This window comes from Salvelinus namaycush, chromosome 9, assembly GCF_016432855.1.
Source record: "Salvelinus namaycush isolate Seneca chromosome 9, SaNama_1.0, whole genome shotgun sequence".
NCBI lineage: Eukaryota > Metazoa > Chordata > Actinopteri > Salmoniformes > Salmonidae > Salvelinus > Salvelinus namaycush.
The window spans coordinates 48,983,538-49,004,557 of NC_052315.1; positions in this window are offsets into that span (position 1 = coordinate 48,983,538).

Here is a 21,020-nt window from a genome sequence, read left to right on the forward strand (position 1 = left end):
CTACGGACGAAGAAGGACATGAAACCAACAGTAGGGGGGAGCGACGGGAAGGTACATGCCGAAACACACCGGGTGACAGGATGGTTAGGATTACTATAATGCTCACCAGACACAGTGGTCCTAACCAAAAGATATGTTATTTCTATAGTTTTACAATACTTTTGGAAATAGTTAGTTGATAATCGGGGACAGCCTGTCACTTCGCACACAGGGCCCTTGCCCGTAATGTGGCGTGTGTGAATTCTGGGGCAGGATGTTTGACTAGTATCCACTTGGTGGTAGTGTGGTGCAAGTAATGAATGTAATAACCCTCCCGTTGTCTCGGCGGGTCAGAGCGACCCCGGGCAGTTCCGAGTTGATTGCCCGTGTCTGTGTGTGGGTCGGAGTGACCCCGGCAGCGTTAGCAAGGTGTATGTTGTAACCCTCCTGCCCCTGTGTGGGCGGGGTCATAGTGACGTCAGAGGGGTCGGAGTGACCCCGGCAGCGTTAGCAAGGTGTATGTTGTAACCCTCCTGCCCCTGTGTGGGCGGGGTCATAGTGACGTCAGAGGGGTCAGAGTGACCCCGGCGGCGTTAGCAAGGTGTATGTTGTAACCCTCCTGCCCCTGCCCCTGTGTGGGCGGGGTCATAGTGACGTCAGAGGGGTCAGAGTGACCCTCGGCAGCGTTACCAGTCGCTTCCCCCGTGTCTGTGTGGGTCAGAGAGACCCTGGCAGGCCGGGGTCACAGTGACCCAACACCACCACCTGCTGGATACTAGTAAAAGGTCCTGCCCCAAAATTGACACGCTCAACATTCCGGGCAAGGGCCTGTGTCGAATACGGCCCTCTGTCCCCCCGTCGGGCCCTTGGGCCCCGTGTGAGTTTGGATATTGAATCTAAAAACGCCCCCCTACAAACTACTTTCCCTTGGTTGTGGAAATTGTGCCTTTCGGGTATGGCTGTTGTTACACAACCTTCCCCTTGCCTCGGCGGGTCAGAGTTACCCCCGGCCAGCGTTACGAGTCGATTCCCAGTGTCTGTGTGGGTTAGAGAGACTCTGGCAGCGTTAGCAAGGTGTATGTTGTAACCCTCCTACCCCTGTCTGGGCCGGGTCACAGTGACCCGGGCCCTGTTGTAGGCCCTGCGTTATGAGTTGTTCCCCTCTGTTCCGGGGGCTTGGGTCAGAGTGACCCCGGCAGCGTTAGCAAGGTGTATGTTGTAACCCTCCTACCCCTGTCTTGAGCTGGGTCGGAGTGACCCGGGGCCTGTGTTAGGAGTTGTTCCCCTCTGTCTGGGCCGGGTCTGAGTGACCCCGGCAGGGACCAGTTGTCCCCAACAACTCAGTGCACGACCTCGGTGCTATCACACGGGGAGGCCAGCCGAGCGTCCCGGATGGGACCGAAGGGGCCGAAGGGCCCGAAGGAGCAGGCAGGGCCGACCACGCGCCTCGTCCATTCGCGTGCCTCGTCCCATTCACGTGGCCACCGTAAGCAGGGCGTAGAGAGGCTACTAATATCGTCAGGAAGAAGAAGAAGAAGAAGAAGAAGAAGAAGAAGAAGAAGAAGAAGAAGAGGACGAGGACGAGGACGACGACGAGGAGGAATACGACCCCGCCGAGCGTGAGCCCTCCGCCTACGACTGTAAGCAGGGCGTAGAGAGCCTACTAATATTGTCAGGAAGAAGAAGAACAAGAACAAGAACAAGAAGAAGAACAAGAAGAACAAGAAGAAGAAGAAGAAGATGAGGACGATGATGAGGACGACGACGAGGACGACGACGACGACGAGGAATACGACCCCGCCGAGCGTGTTGCCTCCGCCTACGACGCCTCGCAGTCCCGGTTTCAGCGCGGCTCAGGTCCTGGAACAGATATCCTCCAGCGTCGACCAAGAAGACGAAGAAGACTACTGCGATTCCGAAGAGGAGGACGTTTCGGAAGATGAAGACGGTGAGGAATACAACCCCGAGCGCGACGCGGACGACTACGAAGACGACTCGGCCTCGCGGTCGTGCTCCTCTTCGGAGGAAGAGCCGGAGGGAGAGCGAGAGGGAGACGCGGCCGCTGGCCGAGAGCGAGACAGAGAGCCAGACAGAGAGCGAGCCAGAGACAGAGAGCGAGAGCGAGACAGAGCCAGAGAGCCAGAGCCAGAAAGGGAGACGTTGCTGTCAAAAAACGGCAAAATCAAATGGTCCTCCGTGGCCTATCGCGGCCCGGACCGGCCCCGCGCCATCCGCCCGCCCTGCCCCGCCGTGACGCCGGGCCCCACGGCCTACGCCGCGTCGCGAGCGCTCGACATCGCGTCCGCCTTCCGTCTGTTTGTCACACCGGCGATAGAAAGGATCATCGTGGACATGACGAATCTGCAGGGGGTGAGAAAATACGGCGACGGCTGGCGACCCATGGACTCCACCGACCTGCGCGCCTACGTAGGGCTGCTGATCCTAGCCGGCGTCTACAGGTCCCGAGGCGAGGCCGCGGCCAGCCTGTGGGACGCCGAGAGCGGCAGGACCGTGTTCCGCGCCACCATGCCGCTCAAGGCGTTTCACAAGTACTCGAGGCTGCTGCGATTCGACGACCGCCAGTCGAGACCCGCGAGACTCGCCACCGACAGACTGGCGGCCGTGAGAGAGGTGTGGGACCTGTGGGAGGAGCGGCTGCAGGCCCTCTACAACCCGGGGCCCGAAGTGACGGTGGACGAACAACTGGTCCCGTTCAGAGGTACCGTCTATGCATCTGTGTACGTACGCGTAGCGTAGAGAGCACGGGCAGTCTATGTATCTGTGTTTGTACGTGTAGCGTAGAGAGCACGGGCAGTCTATGTATCTGTGTTTGTACGTGTAGCGTAGAGCACGGGCAGTCAATGTATCTGTCTATGTACGTGTAGCATAGAGAGCACGGGCAGTAGTAGCACGGGCAGTAGTAGCAATCGGCAAGAGTAGCAACGTGGAGCACGGGCAGTAGTAGCACGGGCAGTAGTAGCACGGGCAGTAGTAGCAATCGGCAGTAGTAGCAATCGGCAGTAGCACGGGCGGCGGAGGCGGCTGCGTGTAACGTAAACGCAGTGCGCCCCGATGGTGAGCCGGTAACGATGACGCTGGTATCTGTGTTTGTACGTGTAGCGTAGAGAGCACGGGCAGTCTATGTATCTGTGTATGACTCTGCTAATCTCCTCTCCCTCTCCTCTCCCTCCCCTCTCCCTCGCCGAAAGGACGCTGTCCTTTCCGACAGTACATTCCCAGCAAGCCGGCCAAATACGGCATCAAGTCGTGGGTGGCCTGCGACGCCAAGTCCAGCTACGCTTGGAAGATGCAAGTGTACACCGGCAAGGCGGCCGGCGGAGGCCCCGAGAAGAACCAGGGCGCGCGCGTCGTCCTCGATCTGACCGAGGGACTGCCGGGCGGTCACAACGTCACGTGTGACAATTTCTTCACCTCCTACGAACTCGGGCAGCGGCTCCTCGAGAGGAACCTCACCATGGTGGGCACGGTGCGAAAGAACAAGCCCGAGCTCCCTCCCGCGCTGCTCCAGTCCAAGGACAGACAGGTCTCGTCCTCCAGGTTCGCCTTCACGCCCACCGCCACTCTAGTGTCCTACCTGGCAAAGAGAAATAAGAACGTGCTGCTTCTGAGCACGCGGCACGCGGAGCCCGACGTTAGCGATCGCCGAGACCGGAAGCCGGCCCTCATCCTAGACTACAACTGCAACAAGGGCGGCGTGGACAACCTAGACAAGGTGGTCGGCACCTACAGCTGCAGACGGATGACCGCCCGCTGGCCCCTGGTCATCTTCCACAACATCCTCGACGTGTCCTCCTACAACGCCTTTGTCATATGGCGAGAGATCAACCCCGACTGGATGCCCGGGAAGCGGAACAAGAGGAGGGTGTTCCTGGAGCAGCTCGGAAAGGCGCTCGTGAAGCCCTTGATCCAAAGAAGGCAGCGTCTCCCCCGCACCGAAGCCGCCTCAGCACTTGTCAAAGTCATACGGGGCGAGCGTGTATCCGCCGAGGCTCGTCCGCAAGCCCTTGAGCGAGCCGTCGGCCCGGCCGCCGCCTCCGACCCAGCCCCGGCCGCCCGGCTGGAGGCGAGTAAGAGGAAGAGGTGTCAGCTCTGCCCACCCAAGAAGGACGCCAAGACACACACCGCGTGCTGCAGGTGTAAGAAATACATCTGCAAAGGCTGTTCACACCCATACTGTCACACTTGTGCCCACTGGGCCTTTAGCCAAGACGGGACAGGGTGACCCGGGGGGGACACTGTGTGCTAGGCATAATAGGAGGACAACGGGAGGGTTAAAGAATGTGAAACAATGTTGTGTATGTTAACTATTGCCGGATTGTGTTCATGAGTCTGTTATTAAATGTGTATGTTTACTGCCTTTCATGATTATATCCAAGATGGCGTAGCAGTGCAGATGTGGTTTGTCGTCCTCTCGTGTACTTTTGTATTTTTCGTCTTTTTTTGTATATATTCTTTTAGACCTTATAGACAGAACCTCCATCAGGAGCTAGCCAGCTAATTAGCTACTAGCCATTGTTAGCCACTGCTAGCGGCCTTTCCTTCTGCACAGACACCAGCGTTTTTTTGTTGACTGGATAATACTTGCCAGCATCGGACTGTTTTTTCCGCTACAACGCCGGATTCCTGCCGTAAACCCTGGACCATTACTCCTGATCATCACAACTAGCTAGCTGCCACCGATTGACCCAGCCCCGAGCCAGGCCCATCTCCCGGCCTACTCTGTGATCACCCGGCTAGTCAGCCGATGCCTTCCGGACTCTACCCCAACACGGCTAGTTTCCAACACCGCTGGATCCTTGGCGTAAGCTCTGGACCTGTGCGTCAGATCATCGCTGCTACCGAGTGGCTAACGCCCCTGCCCTGATGCTAGCACCAGTTAGCCGCGAGCCAGGCGCATCTCCCGGCTAGCAAACAAAATTACTACAACTACAATTACCTCTTTCGCCATCTGGTCTGGACTCTTTGTCGACACGGCGCCCCGCAGTACCACCACGACTGGTCTGCCGACTTAACTCCATACGCTGTGCCCTCAACTGGCCTTTGCCGGATGTCGGAGCAGGTGCTTCTACTTACCCCGGCCTGCTAACTTTAAACACTGTGTCTCCCGCGTGCTAGCATAGTAACGACTACCCCGCGGCTTCCCTGATCCATCTATAGCTGTTCACTGGATCCTATGATCATTTGGCTACATAGCTGATTCCTTCTGGACTGTTCATTAATCACGGTACTCCATTTTGTTTATCTGTCGGCCCCAAACTCAGGCCCTGTGTGTAGTTAATCGACCCTCTCTGCCCATCCTCTCTGCCCATCCATGTTACCTGTTGTTGCCTTAGCTGATTGGCTGTTGTTGCCTTAGCTAGCTCTCACAATCAACACCTGTGATTGCTTTATGCCTCGCTTTATGTCTCTAATGTCAATATGCCTTGCACACTGTTGTTTAGGATAGTTATTATTGTCTTAGTTCACTGCGGAGCCCCTAGTCCCACTCAACATGCCTCAGATACCTCCTTTGTCCCTCCTCCCACACATGTGATGACCTCACCCAGCATAACTAGCCCATCCAGAGATGCAACTTCTCTGATCATCACTCAGTGCCTGGGTTTACCTCCACTGTACCCGCACCCCACCATACCCCTGTCTGTACATTATGCCCTGAATCTATTCTACCACACCCAGAAATCTGCTCCTTTTATTCTCTGTCCCCAACGCACTAGACAACCAGTTTTGATAGCCTTTAGCCGTACCCTCATCCTACTCCTCCTCTGTTCCCCGGGTGATGTGGAGGTTAACCCAGGCACTCTCATTTGTTGACTTCTGTAACCAAAAAAGCCTTGGTTTCATGCATGTTAGCATCAGAAGCCTCCTCCCTAAATTTGTTTTGATCACTGCTTTAGCACACTCCGCCAACCCTGATGTCCTTGCCATGTCTGAATCCTGGCAAAGGAAGGCCACCAAAAATTCAGAGATTTCCATCCCAACTACAACATTTTCCATTAAGATAGAACTGCCAAAGGGGGAGGAGTTGCAATCTACTGCAGAGATAGCCTGCACAGTTCTATCATACTTTCCAGGTCTATGCCCAAACAGTTTGAGCTTCTAATTAAGAAATTAATCTCTCCAGAAATAAGTCTCGCCTGTTATAGACTCCCTCTACTGCTCATCCTGTGTCTCCTTGACCTGCCGCCACTCCCCCAGTACTCTCTCTGTGTGGGCGGAGACAGGTGTGCTGGAGTCAGAGCAAATCCCCACCAGCTGCGACCTGTTCCATAATCAAGACCTCTACAAATACTCAGCCCTGCCACTTCCACGCTGCCAGATTGTAATCTCTGCTCAGTCAGTCTACGTTTCTAGCCATTTGTTGCTATTCAGATCCTGGTTTCCTTGCCTGATGCTGTTTTCCTCTCAGCTACAGTTCTGCCCGCTCTGAATCTGGTCCCTGTCTCCAGTCCCATGTCTCATCATCCCGCTTCTCTGCCCTGGATTCCCTGCTCCTTTGGATTCCCATCTGGACCTGCTTACCCTGTCCCAACCCCTCTAGCTCCAGCCTCAGCCCCCGCATCAGGTTTCATGGTACACGCCCGAGCTTCCCCTGGTCTGCACTCCATCTTCCCCTGTGTTTCAATAAATACATTGGTTACTTCATCTGAGTCTGTTCTTGGGTTTCCCTGTTCCACTCTGTGTAACTATTGTGTGTGTATATATAGCCTACAGAAATTAGTTCAGTTATGGCTTAAAATAAATGTGTTCATATGGGTAGAATATTGTAGCCTAGGCCTATATAAATGTGTGTATATTGGCAGAATATATGAACATATATAAATTCATTCACATGGTTATATAAAGGCTGAAGACTAAAAACAGCCTATACTATATCTAGGCCAATTTTTATGTAGTTTCTACAATGTATTTTCGTGTTCTAGTTTTTACACCATCCAATAACACCAACCATTCACTATAAAACATTTATCAACAAAGTATTTTAGCAAAACAAAAAAGGAGCAAAAATGGAGTGGCTTGCGAATGTATTCACCCCCTTGGCATTTTTCCTATTTTGTTGCCTTAAACCTGGAAATAAAATATATTTTTTGTATCATTTGATTTACACATGTCTACCACTTTTTGAAGATGTAAAATATTTTTCATTGTGAAACAAACAAGAAATGAGACAAAAAAACTGATCTTGAGCGTGCGTAACTTGTCACGATCGTCATAGTGAGGAGACCAAGGCGCAGCGTGAGAGAAATACATTATTCTTTTTAATAACGAAGAACACTTAACAAACAATACAAAATAACAAAACGAACGTGACCGCTATAATACTGAGTGCAAACATGCAACATCACATAGACAATTACCCACAATAGCCTAATGCCTATGGCTGCCTTAAATATGGCTCCCAATCAGAGACAACAATAAACAGCTGTCTCTGATTGAGAACCAAACCAAGCAACCATAGACTTTCCTAAACACCTACACTGAACACAACCCCATACACTCTACAAAACCCCCTATACAATACAACCACCCAAGACGAGACAAATACACACAAACATCCCCCATGTCACACCCTGACCTAACTAATATAATAAAGAAAACAAAGATAACTAAGGCCAGGGCGTGACACAACTATTCTCCCCCCCAAAGTCAATACTTTGTAGAGGCACATTTTGCTGCAATTAAACTTGGCACATCTAGTCACTGGTATTTTTGCCCATTCTTCAAGGCAAAACTGCTCCAGCTCCTTCAAGTTGGATGGGTTCCGCTGGTATACATCAATCTTTAAGTCATACCACAGATTCTCAATTGGATTGAGGTCTGGGCTTTGACTAGGCCATTCCAAGACATTTACATGTTTCCCCTTAAACCACTTGAGTGTTGCTTTAGCAGTATGCTTAGGGTCATTGTCCTACTGGAAGGTGAACCTCCGTCCCAGTCTCAAATCTCTGGAAGACTGAAACAGGTTTCCCTCAAGAATTTCCCTGTATTCCTTGATGGCCAAAAAGCTCAAATTTTAGTCTCATCTGACCAGAGTACCTTCTTCCATATGTTTGGGGTGTCTCCCACATGCCTTTTGGCGCACACCAAACGTGTTTGCTTATTTTTTATGGCTTTTTTTATGGCCACTCTTCCGTAAAGCCCAGCTCTGTGGAGTGTACGGCTTAAAATGGTCCAATGGACAGATTCTCCAATCTCCGCTGTGGAGCTTTACAGCTCCTTCAGGATTATCTTTGGTCTCTTTGTTGCCTCTGATTAATGCCCTCCTTGCCTGGTCTGTGAGTTTTGGTGGGCGGCCCTCTCTTGGCAGGTTTGTTGTGGTGCCATATTCTTTCCATTCTTTAATAATGGATTGAATGGTGCTCAGTGGGCTGTTCAAAGTTTCTGATATTTCTTTATAACCCAACCATGATCTGTACTTCTCCACAACTTTGTCCCTGACCTGTTTGGAGAGCTCCTTGGTATTCATGATGCCGCTTGCTTGGTGGTGCCCCTTGATTAGTGGTGTTGCAGACTCTGGGGCCTTTCAGAACAGGTGTATATACACTGAGATCACGTGACACTTAGATTGCACATAGGTGGACTTTATTTAACTAATTATATGACTTCTGAAGGTAATTGATTGCACCAAATCTTATTTAGGGGCTTTATAGCAAAGGAGATGAATACATATGCATGCACCACTTTTCTGTTTTTTATTTTTTGAAACAAGTAATTTTTTTCACTTCGCCAATTTGGACTATTTTGTGTATGTCCATTACATGAAATCCAAATAAAAATCCATTTAAATTACAAGTTGTAATGTAACAAAATAGGAAAAATGCCAAGGGGGTGAATACTTTTGCAACGCGCTGTAAGTAGGCCTAAAATATTTATTTTAAATAACCAAAAAAATACAAGAGTAGGCTATATTACAATATAGCACCACACAAATATGTTCAGGAACAAATCATCAAAGAATGTGCTTTGTGTTCTGGTCTCATAAGGATTTTAGAGTCTTTTAAAGGGTTGAAATTAATAAGTGTCATGAAGTGGATAGGTCCTCATTTTTCTCAGATGGATTTGGGAGTATTCACAAATGCAACGCTATTCATATAATACTCCAGCTGTTGAGTCCTGGTGTAGTGTACTATGGGGTGAGACAAAAAACAAAAGTTTAAACAGTTACTCTGGACCCTGATCTCTTGTTTGACGCACATATCAAGAATATAAGGATAGCTTTATTAATCTAGCATTGCAAAGATCCTAAACCCTTTGTCCAAAAATGATGCAGAAAAGATCATCCATGCTTTTGTCACTTATAGATTAGAGTACTACAACACTCTACTCTCCGGCTACCCGGATAAAGCACTAAATAAACTTCAGTTAGTGTTAGACACGGCTGCTAGAATACTGACTAGAACCCCAAAATGTGATCATATTACTCCAGTGGCTAGCCTCACTCTACATTGGCTTCCTGATAAGGCTAGAGCTGATTTCAAGGTTATACTGCTAATCTACAAGGTATTACATGGGCTTGCTCCTAACTTTCTCTCCAATTTGGTCCTGCCGTACATACCTACACGTACGCTATTGTCGCAAGACGCAGGCCTCCTTAATGTCTCAAGAATTTCTAAGCAAACAGCTGGAGGCAGGGCTTTCTCCTATAGAGCTACATTTTTTATGGAATGATCTGCCTATCCATGTGAGAGACGCAGACTCCGTCTCGACCTTTAAGACTTTGCTGAAGACTCCTATGATTGAGTGTAGTCTAGCCCAAGGGTGCGAAGGTGAACAGCAAGGCACTGGAGCGACGAACTGCCCTTGCTGTCTCTGCCTGCCCAGCTCCCCTCTCTCCACTGGGATTCTCTGCCTCTGACCCTATTACGGGGGCTAAGTTACTGGTTTATTAGTGCTCTTCCCTGCCGTCCTTAGGAGGTGTGCGTCACTTGAGTGGGTTGAGTCAGAGACGTGATCTTCCTGTCTAGTTTTGCGCCCCCTGTGCAGTGGAGGAGATCTTTGTGGGCTATACTCAGCCTTGTCTCTGGGTAGTAAGTTAGTGGTCTGTTGATATCCCTCTAGTGGTATGGGGCTGTGCTTTGGCAAAGTGGGTGGGGTTATATCCTGCCTGGTTGGCCCTGTCCGGGGGTATGGTTGGACGGGGGCACAGTATCCCCTGACCCACCCCTGTCTCAGTCTCCAGTATCTATGCTGCAATAGTCTATGTGTCAGGGGGCTAGGGTCAGTCTGTTACAGCTGGTGTAATTCTCCTGTCTTATCTGGTGTCCTGTGTGAATTGAAGTATGCCCTAGGATCATGCCTCAGGACTACTTGGCCTGAATACTCCTGGCTGTCACCAGTCCACCTGGTCGTGCTGCTGCTCCAGTTTCAACCGAACGTGCTATCTTGTCCTGGACCTGCTGTTTTTGACTCTCTCTAGGTCCTTTCGCGACCTCTGAATTCTCAGTTATGAAATGCAAACTGACATTTACTCCTGAGGTACTGACCTGTTGCACCCGCTACAACCACTGTGATTATTATTTGACCCTGCTAGTCATCTATTAACGTGAAGAACAATCTGGCATTAAATGGCCATGTACTCTTATAATCTCCACCCGGCACAGCCAGAAGAGGCTGTTTCCTCTCGATGCTTCTTCCTAGGTTCCTGCCTTTCTAGGGAGTTTTTCCTAGCCACTGTGCTTCTACATCGGCATTGCTTGCTGTATTGGGTTTTAGGCTGGGTTTCTGATCAGCACTTTGTGACATCTGCTGATGTAAAAAGGGCTTTATAAATACATTTGATTTATTGTTTAGAGAGAACATTTTTTATTTGTTTTTGAATAAAGTAGTAATATGTTAGGTTAGTATATTGGGTGCAAGATGCCCACCCTCAAATGGGACGTGATGCCCCCGGAGGCATTTGTTTCTAGCTGTCATTTAGGCACTGGCTAGAACAGTTAGCTAACTTGCGACCTCACTAGCAGAACATCTGAGGTGAAATAAATACTAGTTAGCATTATATAATGTCTGCTAGCAAAGCTAGCTAGCCCCCAGTTAGCAGGATTAGGGTTAGGGGTCAGAATAGGAGCCAGGGTTAGGATTAGAATAGGGATTAGGATCGAATTGGGATTAGGTTTAGAATAGGGGTTAGGTTAGGGTCAGAATAGGGTTAGAGCTAGAGTAATATTAGGGGTCAATTCTCCCCCGTTCCTAAAATACTTTAAAAAATATATTTTCAGATGAGAGTTTACAATTTCAGACATGGAATGTAACACAATGTGCTTCGCAGGAAAAAATTATGAAAATAAAAATATTTACTTCACAACAAACATGAGATGATAAAAAAAAGAAAAGAATATCAATAACTGAACAACTAAAAAGCACCCTAAGGAAAAGCAAAGCTAAAAGATTTATTTTAAATATGGCCCCAGTTTCGGGCCTCCTCAAGTTCTCTGGCAGGCTATTCCAGAGGCAATGGGCAAAGTAACTAAAAGCTGACGTGCCATGCCTCTTGATTCTAGGCATTGGGATAGTTAAAAAGCCAGTGCCGGAGAACCTGAGGGTCCTACTGGGTACATAACTTAAAAGCATATCTGACATGTTTTGGGGTGCACAATCGTGGATTGATTCAAAAACCAAAACTCACAGGCAGCCAGTGCATCACTACAGACCCGGGTTCGATCCCGGGCTGTGTCACAGGCGACCAGGAGACCCATGAGGCGGCACACAATTGGCCCAGCATCGTCCGGATTAGGGGAGAGTTTGGCTGGCCCGGGATGTCCTTATCCCATCGTACTCTAGTGACTCCTTTTGGCGGGTTGGCGCATGCACGCTGACTTCGGTTCCCAGCTGTATAGTGTTTCCTCTGACACGTTGGTACGGGAGGCTTCCGGGTTAAGCGAGCAGTGTGTCAAGAAGCAGTGCGGCTTGGCAGGGTCATGTTTTGGAGGACACATGACACCTTCGCCTCTCCCGAGTTCGTATAGGAGTTGCAGCAATGGGACAAGACCGTAACTACCAATTGAGGAGAAAAAAGGGTAAAAAGTCCCACCCCCCCCAAAAAAGAAGAGAATTTATGTGCAGGTGATGTAAAAAATAGGGATGATTCTGTGAAACCCTGTGACATAATCTTCTATTGGGGTAAGAATAATAAAGCCATTATTACATTGAACAAAAATACAAATGCAACATGTAGGTCCCATGTTTCATGAGCTGAAATAAAAGATCCCAGAAATGTTCCATATGCACAAAAGGGTTATTTCTCTCGAATCTTGTGCACACGTTTGTTTACATCGCTGTTAGTGAGCATTTCTCCTTTGCCAAGATAATCCATCCACCTGATAGGTGTGGCATATCAAGAAGCTGATTAAACTGAATGATCATTACACAGGTGTACCTTGTGCTGGAGACAAAAGGGCACAACACAATGCCACAGATGTCTCAAATTTTGAGGGAGCGTGCAAGTGCCAAGCTGACTGCAGAAATGTCCACCAGAGCTGTTGTCAGAGAATGTACTGTTAATTTCTCTACCATAAGCTGCCTCCAATGTATTTTTTGAGAATTTGGCAGTGTGTCCAACCGGCCTCACAACCACAAACCACATGTAACCATTCCAGCACAGGACCTCCACATCCAGCTTCTTCACCTGCAGGATAGTCTGTGACCAGCCACCCAGACAGCTGTTGAACCTGAGTTTGCACAACCGAAGAATTTCTGCATCAACTGTCAGAAACAGTCTCAGGAAAGCTCATCTGCATGATCATTGTCCTCACCAGGGTCTTGACCTGACTGCAGTTCGGCGTCGTAACCGACTTCAGTGGGAACATGCTCACCTTCGAAGGCCACTGGCATGCTGGAGAAGTGTGCTCTTCACAGGTGAATCCCGGTTTCAACTGTACCGGGCAGATGTATGGCGTCATGTGGGCGTGCAGTTTGCTGATGTCAATGTTGTGAACAGAGTTCCCCATGGTGGTGGTGGGGTTATGGTATGGGCAGGCATAAGCTAATGACAACCAACACAATTGCATTTTATCAATGGCAATTTGAATGCATAGAGATACCGTGACGAGATCCAGAGGTCCATTGTTGTGCCATTCATCCTCCGCCATCAACTCAGCATGATAATGCACAGGCCCAATGTCGCAATGAACTGTACACAAATCCTGGAAGCTGAACATGTCCCAGTTCTTCCATGGACTGCTCTGGATCAATGTGTACAACAGTGTGTTCCAGTTCCCGACAATATCCCGCAACTTTACACTGTCATTAAAACTTCTTGTCAATATGGGGGCGCTGTTTCCCCATTGGAAAAAATAGTGCCCAAATTAAACTGCCTCGTACTCAATTCTTGCTCGTACAATATGCATATTATTATTACTATTGGATAGAAAACACTCTCTAGTTTCTAAAACCGTTTGAATTATGTCTGTGAGTGAAACAGAACTGGACTTAGAGCAATTTTCCTATGAGGATTTGAAAATGCTGAAATCTGCTCGCTGTTCCCAGAACAGTTTATTAATTTGCCTGTCCTCTATTGGTTGAGATGCACTGAATACGCCTTCCCCTGGGTGTCAGCGAATAGAGGGACTTGAAATGGAGTCTCTAGGCAGATCTGAAAGTTTATAAATTGCTTGGAAACGAGGTGTCCGCTCTTTTGACTCTTCGCTCTGACGCAGGGAGGACCTTGGCATGTCGTGCTAGAAGCTCCTGTTTTAGCTCTTAGATATATCCGGCTCTGTTTTTATTCGATATAGGTGTTAAAGACATCATAATGTTGTTATTTTAAACCGAGTTATATCAGTTTATGTCAGTATATTGCGATTTTCGGGTATTTCATTTCCTGGCGTTCTAGGTGGTTGGGTATCTCTCTCTCTCATGCTAATGTTTACTGCTAATTGCAACGTGGAAGAGGACGTTCTCCAACCTAGCAACGATTCTTTTGGACAAAGGACACCTTTCCCAAGATTCTGATGAGAGTTCATCAAAAAGTAAGAACTATTTATGCTGATAATTCGTTCTGTTGAAAAATGTCTAATAATAATAATAATTCCGCCATGAATTTCGGTGCGTCTCGCTTTAGCGCACGCTGTATGCTTGAAGTAACGTTAATTTTAAAAATGTAACCCAGCGATTGCATTAAGAACTAATTTGTCTTTCAATTGCTGTCCAACCTGTATTTTTTAGTCAAGTTTTGGAATAGTTACTGATTAGAATAGGTGCCTCTTCAAAGATTTCTCCTGCCATTTTCTGGGCAGCTTTGCTACTTTTCTCATTGTATAACCACGATTTGTGCCGCTAAATATGCACATTTTCGAACAAACTCTATATGCATTGTGTAATATGATGTTATAGGACTGTCATCTGAAGAATTCTGAGAAGGTTAGTGAAAAAATTAATATCTTTTGGTGGTTTATACGTAATCGCTATGTTTGGCTTGAATCAATGCTGTTGTGATGTTTGCTATTGTGGTATGCTAATATAACGCTATATTGTGTTTTCGCTGTAAAACACTTAGAAAATCTGAAATATTGTCTGGATTCACAAGATCTGTGTCTTTCAATTGCTGTACGCTGTGTATTTTTAAGAAATGTTTTATGATGAGTAATTAGGTAATACACGTTGCTCTCTGTAGTTATTCTAGTCGCTTTGGTGAGAGTTGTGATGGTGGCTGCAATGGTAAACTATGATTTATACCTGAAATATGCACATTTTTCTAACAAAACATATGCTATACAATAAATATGTTATCAGACTGTCATCTGATGAAGTTGTTTCTTGGTTAGTGGCTATTTATATCTTTATTTGGTCGAATTTGTGATAGCTACTGATGGAGTAAAAAACTGGTGGAGTAAAAAAAGTGGTGTCTTTTGCTAACGTGGTTAGCTAATAGATTTACATATTGTGTCTTCCCTGTAAAACATTTTAAAAATCAGAAATGATGGCTGGATTCACAAGATGTGTATCTTTCATCTGGTGTCTTGGACTTGTGATTTAATGATATTTAGATGCTAGTATTTACTTGTGACGCTATGCTAGGCTATGCTAGTAGCTTTTCTACTGATGGGGGTGCTCCCGGATCCGGGTTTGGGAGGCGTTAGAGGTTAAAGAGGAGTGGGACATTCCAAAGGCGACAATCAACATCCTGATCAACTCTATGTGAAGGAGATGTGTTGTGCTGTATGAGGCAAATGGTGGTCACACCAGATACTGACTGCTTTCTGATCCATGCCCCAGATGCATAGCTGTAGCTGCTGGCCTTCTAGGCATAGTTCCTCTGTCAAGGGCCTGTGTTCTTTTGCCCATCTTAATCTTTTCTTTTTATTGGCTAGTCTGAGATATGGCTTTTTCTTTGCAACTCTGCCTAGAAGCCTAGCATCCTGGAGTCGCCTTTTCAACGTTGACGTCGAGACTGGTGTTTTGCGGGTACTATTTGATGAAGCTGCCAGTTGAGGACTTGTGAGGCGTCTGTTTCTCAAACTAGACACTCTAATGTACTTGTCCTCTTGCTCAGTTGTGCACCGGGGCCTCCCACTCGTCTTTCTATTATGGTTAGAGCCATTTTGCACTGTTCTGTGAAGGGAGTAGTACACAGCATTGTACGAGATCTTCAGTTTCTTGGCAATTTTTCACATGGAATAGCCTTCATTTCTCAGAACAACAATAGACTGACGAGGTTCAGAAGAAAGGTCTTTGTTTCCGGCCATTTTGAGCCTGTAATTGAACCCACAAATGTGATGCACCAGATGCTCAACTAGTCTAAAGAAGGTCAGTTTTATTTTCTTCTTTATTCAGAAAAACAGTTTTCAGCTGTGCTAACATAATTGCAAAATGGTTTTCTAATGATCAATTAGCCTTTTATAATGATTATATTGGATTAGCTAACACAACGTGCCGTTGGAACAGTGGTTGCTAATAATGGGCCTCTGTACGCCTATGTAGATATTCCATTAAAAAAGCATCCATTTCCAGCTACAATAGTCATGTACAACATTAACACTGTATTTCTGATCAATTTGATGTTATTTTAATGGATAAAAAATTTGCTTTTCTTTCAAAAACAAGGACATTATTTCACCAAAAATCCATCATATATATTTTAATGTATCATTTTAAGGTTATTTTGAGATGATATTCCATTACTTTCAAAAGTGAACAATTTTATTATTTATTTTGTAAATTGTGTTAATGTTGTTATGTCATCAATGGGAGCCATGATTTTACTCCTCAGCTCATAGAGTGATGAGGAGCGATATGTTTTTTATGTATGCTCCGGTCTTTTGAATGCACATGTTCACAAATGCTCAAAAAAGACAAGCAAAAATTATATTGTTATTGATTTAGTGTTGTTTCAGTACTGTTTTTAGGAATATAGATTAGCATGAATGGGGATAATTTTTTGGCTCAACTGTCATTGCAACTTTGCAAGGCTAGCCCAGCTACCGTTAGCTTTGGTTGCGGGAGAGAGTCTCTTTCAGGTACAGATAGCGTGAGTTTTCTGGCGATTTTCGGGCATTTTACACTATCTTGTCTTCTATCAGGCAAATATACTTGTGTCTGAGAGTCCAGACGACAGCATTCATGTAAAAAATGGCATTGTTGCTTCATTAGTATGCCTCACGTATAATGGTATTCACCTGCAGGTGAACACTTCTTGAACATGATGACTACTCTGACAAGTTGGCAGAGTGAAGAAATCCCCAGAAAAATAGGGAAAGTCAAGCTCAACAAGAGCATCTTGTATGGGAGAGGCTTCCCAACAGTGTGCCAATGTCTCAAGGGAGCACTATTGTGGTCAAACCCACTTCATCCAAGACCATGCCAAGAAACATCATGGTGGGCCGAGTAATCACATCCATGTGGGGCGACATGTGGGTGCCCATGAAAGTCACTAACATACCTGAAGGGAACATTTTGACATTTGCTGTATGGTTGCAAATGTACGGCCCCTTACTAGATGTCCGCAAATGTTTGTAAAATTTGCTGACAGCGGCGGGCCGTGCACGGGGGCCAGATCTTCCGGGAAGTCATCGAACGAAGTCTCTCGGACATTCGGTTTCCGTTTGATAAAATTCTCAAATTTGTAATTTTTCCGCTGTCCCAGTAAATCACAACAGAGGGTGAATGGAATCATATTGCAAATGTACAAAACATCACCAATCACGACATGGCCTTTTCTCCTAAACGGAAAAGACTTCGAAGACGAAACTTGGTGAGCATAGGTTTGGCATAATGGGCAGTTGCCGAACAATATGGCGTCGAGGCCTCAACGCTTTTTGAGTTATGGCCATTTTTCTGGGATTAAAGATCAAAAACGAAAATAGAGTGCTAATTTGACCGCTTCACGTCAATGTACATGAACCTACGGTGTCAGGAAAAAAGAACCAGCCATTTATCTATCGTAATTTAAGAGAAATCGTACATTGTACAATTGGTGATGTTCACATTTTATTTATTTTTTCCAAAAAGTTACAGATCCAGTTGCAGCGTGTTCAGACAAATCTTTTTTAAGTGGGTTTCGGAGCTCTGCGAGATTTTTGTGATTTTCTGAAATAACACACTCATTCAACCCTCTGTAAATAAGTCAGTTCTTAACATAAACATAACACAACATAACACAAAACTTGACCGTGTGGCATTAACCCTAAACAGTGAAAAGAAGGTGTTTACATCAAACAGTTTTCAATGACTTCTCTCCCCATAGGAATACATTGCCTGCTCCCCTAAATTCAACCTGAAGCCTATGTGGGTTATGAATGTCTTATGAACCTGTCTTCGATGACAATCCAGCAGGCTACTATGAGGTTTACCTGTGCTGATTCTAAGCTTCCTGGAGCAACTGGAAGTGGTTAAAATCACCCTAAAAGTGTATTTTAAATCACCCCCACAGGGTGTGTTCAGAGAAAGCCCTTTGACTTGCGCGTGTGTTAGACTCCTTGGTCCGTATTTCAAGACGGGTCAGGTGGGTTGCCGACAACCCCTGGCTACGCAATGCGGTCGGGTGCGCACTGAGGTCAGTCCGACCCGTTTGACAGTCGGGCAGGGGGTCCCGTGCTCCCCCCCGCAGGGGGACATGATGCAGCGGGTACTAAGTCCTCGGCCCCGGGAAGCAGCGAGCACGGAGTAGGGGCACTGTAAAGCTCACGGCCGAAACCGGTAGCAACCTTCGCCCCCCAAGCCCTTCCAAGCCCCAAGCCCTTCTCCACTGACGGAGGAAATGTACCCACGAGGGGATCCGACCGGAACGGCCGACCCTGACCCGCCTAGTTGAATCCTCCGGGAAGACTGTGCGGATCCCACCCGTTTACCTCTCAACGGTTTCACGCCCTCCTGAACTCTCTTTTCAACTTTCCCTTACAGTACTTGTCGGTATTTAAACTTATGTGGAGTTTACCACCCGCTTTGGGCTGCATTCCCAAACAATCCGATTCCGAGAAGAACGGACCCCAGCACGACAGGGGCCATTACCGGCCTCACACCGCCCACGGGCTGAGCCTCGATCAGAGGGACTCAGTCGCCCGATCAACTTCGGGCAAAGCGGTCTTCTATACCCACATTTCCCGCACCCGTCGGACGGACGGTGCGTTCGAAGTGTTGATGATCAATGTGTCCTGCAATTCACATTAGTTCTCGCAGCTAGCTGTGTTCTTCAAGCCGAGTGATCCACCGCTAAGAGTTGTACTCTTTTGTTTTACGTAGAGGCTAGTGGCTCGGCAGATTAGGGGAGGTTGCCCCCCTTTCCCCCGACCGCCCTTCGCCAGGGCGAGAGGCCACAGTTCACGGAGCAAAAAGATCCGAGATTGAACGAAAAGCATCCGGGTGCTCCGCCGTCGCCTAAGCGGGCGGTGGACTTAATCAACGCGAGCTTATGACCCGCGCTTACTGGGATCTCCTCATTCATGGGAAATAATTGCATAACAAGTGATTTCTTCAAGTAAAGATGCCATTCATTAGCATGGGAACACCTGGATCATGTTCATTAGGCACCAAACGGAAGAAAACTGACTGAAACAGGGAGGGACTGTATGGACTTGTCCTATTAAGAAACGGTAGTTTTCCGTTGCATAACATTTTGCTCTGGTGTGCCCTAATGAATATGACCCTACCTTGATCATTCCCTCCAGTCCTCCCATTCTAAACTGCCTGGCTCTCTCTCTCTCTCCAGTCCTCCCAGACTAAACTGCCTGACTACCAGTCGTATCACTACCCTGCTGCTTCCTGTCCTATGGTAGCCTGGGTACCAGTCGTATCACTACCCTGCTGCTTCCTGTCCTATGGTAGCCTGGGTACCAGTCTGTTTAGCTAACGTTCCACTCCTTGTCATGCCAATCAAGGAGTGGTATGTCATCCCAAACAGAGTGCATTTCTCCAGGCTATTCCATGGACTGTTCTGCTCCCCAGATTGTCTATAGTTTAATGTTGTCGATATTGTTCCTTGTCTCATCTGTTTGTCTGCCTCTTTTCATTGTTAAAGTGTATTGGGAGTGACCCCTGGTGAATCTGACTTGACCCCAGGCAGGGCTCAGACGCTGTGTTGGAGCAGGAAGTCCCCAGGTCCCAGAGAGACTCCGACAGTCCAATGGAGGCGTCCCCTGCTGACCTGGTTCCCCCAGCAGACCTGGCACCAGGCCCCCAGTGGAAGAGCAGAGGCTGGCCTCATACCATAGCCAGGCTGGTTATGTAGCCAGACAGCCAGGTGAGAGAAGAAAGCGAAGCAGCAGGTTTGAGGTTTTAATGCAAGTGCCTGTTTTCTTTGAATTGTTAATTAATCACTTGGTGGGTTGATAATGGTGAGTGAAGTGAGCAGGAGGAATAGGGGTTTAATGGAGTAATTAAATTAATGGATTGAATTTGAACAAACTTCTTGAATTGCCTCTTAACCCTGGTGTGCAGGATTCATTACCTTGTCTTTTAAATCTGGTGTGCAGGATTCATTACCTCATCTTTAACAATAGTCCCTCGCTGTTTTAGCCAGTGTCCATCCGTTTGGTGCCCTCAGACCATCTTTAGCTTCTTCATGTTTCTCCACCTATCCTTGATGTTGACAGTGGTTCTGCCCAAGAAGGGGAAAGAGGACTTCACTCTGGCCCATTTTCCCACTCCATGGCGCGTCACTCCCTCCTTCACCCACTCTCCCTCCGTCTCCTCGGCTCTCCACATCTACAGGAGGGCCACAACAGAACACTTAGGGTTAACATAATAAACACACTTAGGGATAACATAGTAAACACACTGTAGAGGACAACACTTAGGGTTAACAGTGTGTGTACTATATAGAGGACAACACTTAGGGTTAACATATAGTATACATTATGTAGAGGACATCACTTAGGGTTAACATATAGCATACATTATGTAGAGGTTTCCCAGACACAGATTAAGCCTAGTCCTGATTCTCCATTTAACTTGATTTTTAGTCCAGGACTAGGCTTTATCTGTGTCTGGGAAACAGCCCCTAAGTCACCATTTAAATACCAACATTGCATTCGGAAAGTATTCAGACCCCTTGACTTTTCCCAGATTTTGTTACATTACAGCCTTATTCTAAAATTGATTAAAACGATTTTCCCCCTCAATCTATACACAATACCCCATAATAACGAAGCCAAAACAGTTTTATTTTTTTCAAATATACACTGCCGTTCAAAAGTTTGAGGTCACTTAGAGACCTGATCCTAGATCACCACCCCTACCCGGAGATCTAATCCTAGATCACCACTCCTACCCTGAGAGGCTTTATGAATCAAGTACTCAACAGGCAGCTTCATTAAATAGTACCCGCAAAACACCAGTCTCAACGTCAACAGTGAAGATGTGATTCAGGATGCTGGCCTTCTAGACCTAACTATTTTCAGGTCTCCCCAGAGATATTAGATCGGGTTCAAGTCCGGGCTCTGGCTGCACCGCTCAATGACATTGCGACTTGTCCAGAAGCCACTCCTACATTGTCTTGACTGTGTGCTTAGGGTCGTTGTCCTGTTGCAAGGTGAACCTTCGTCCCAGTCTGAGGTCCTGAGTGCTCTGGAGCAGGTTTTCATGAAGGATCTCTG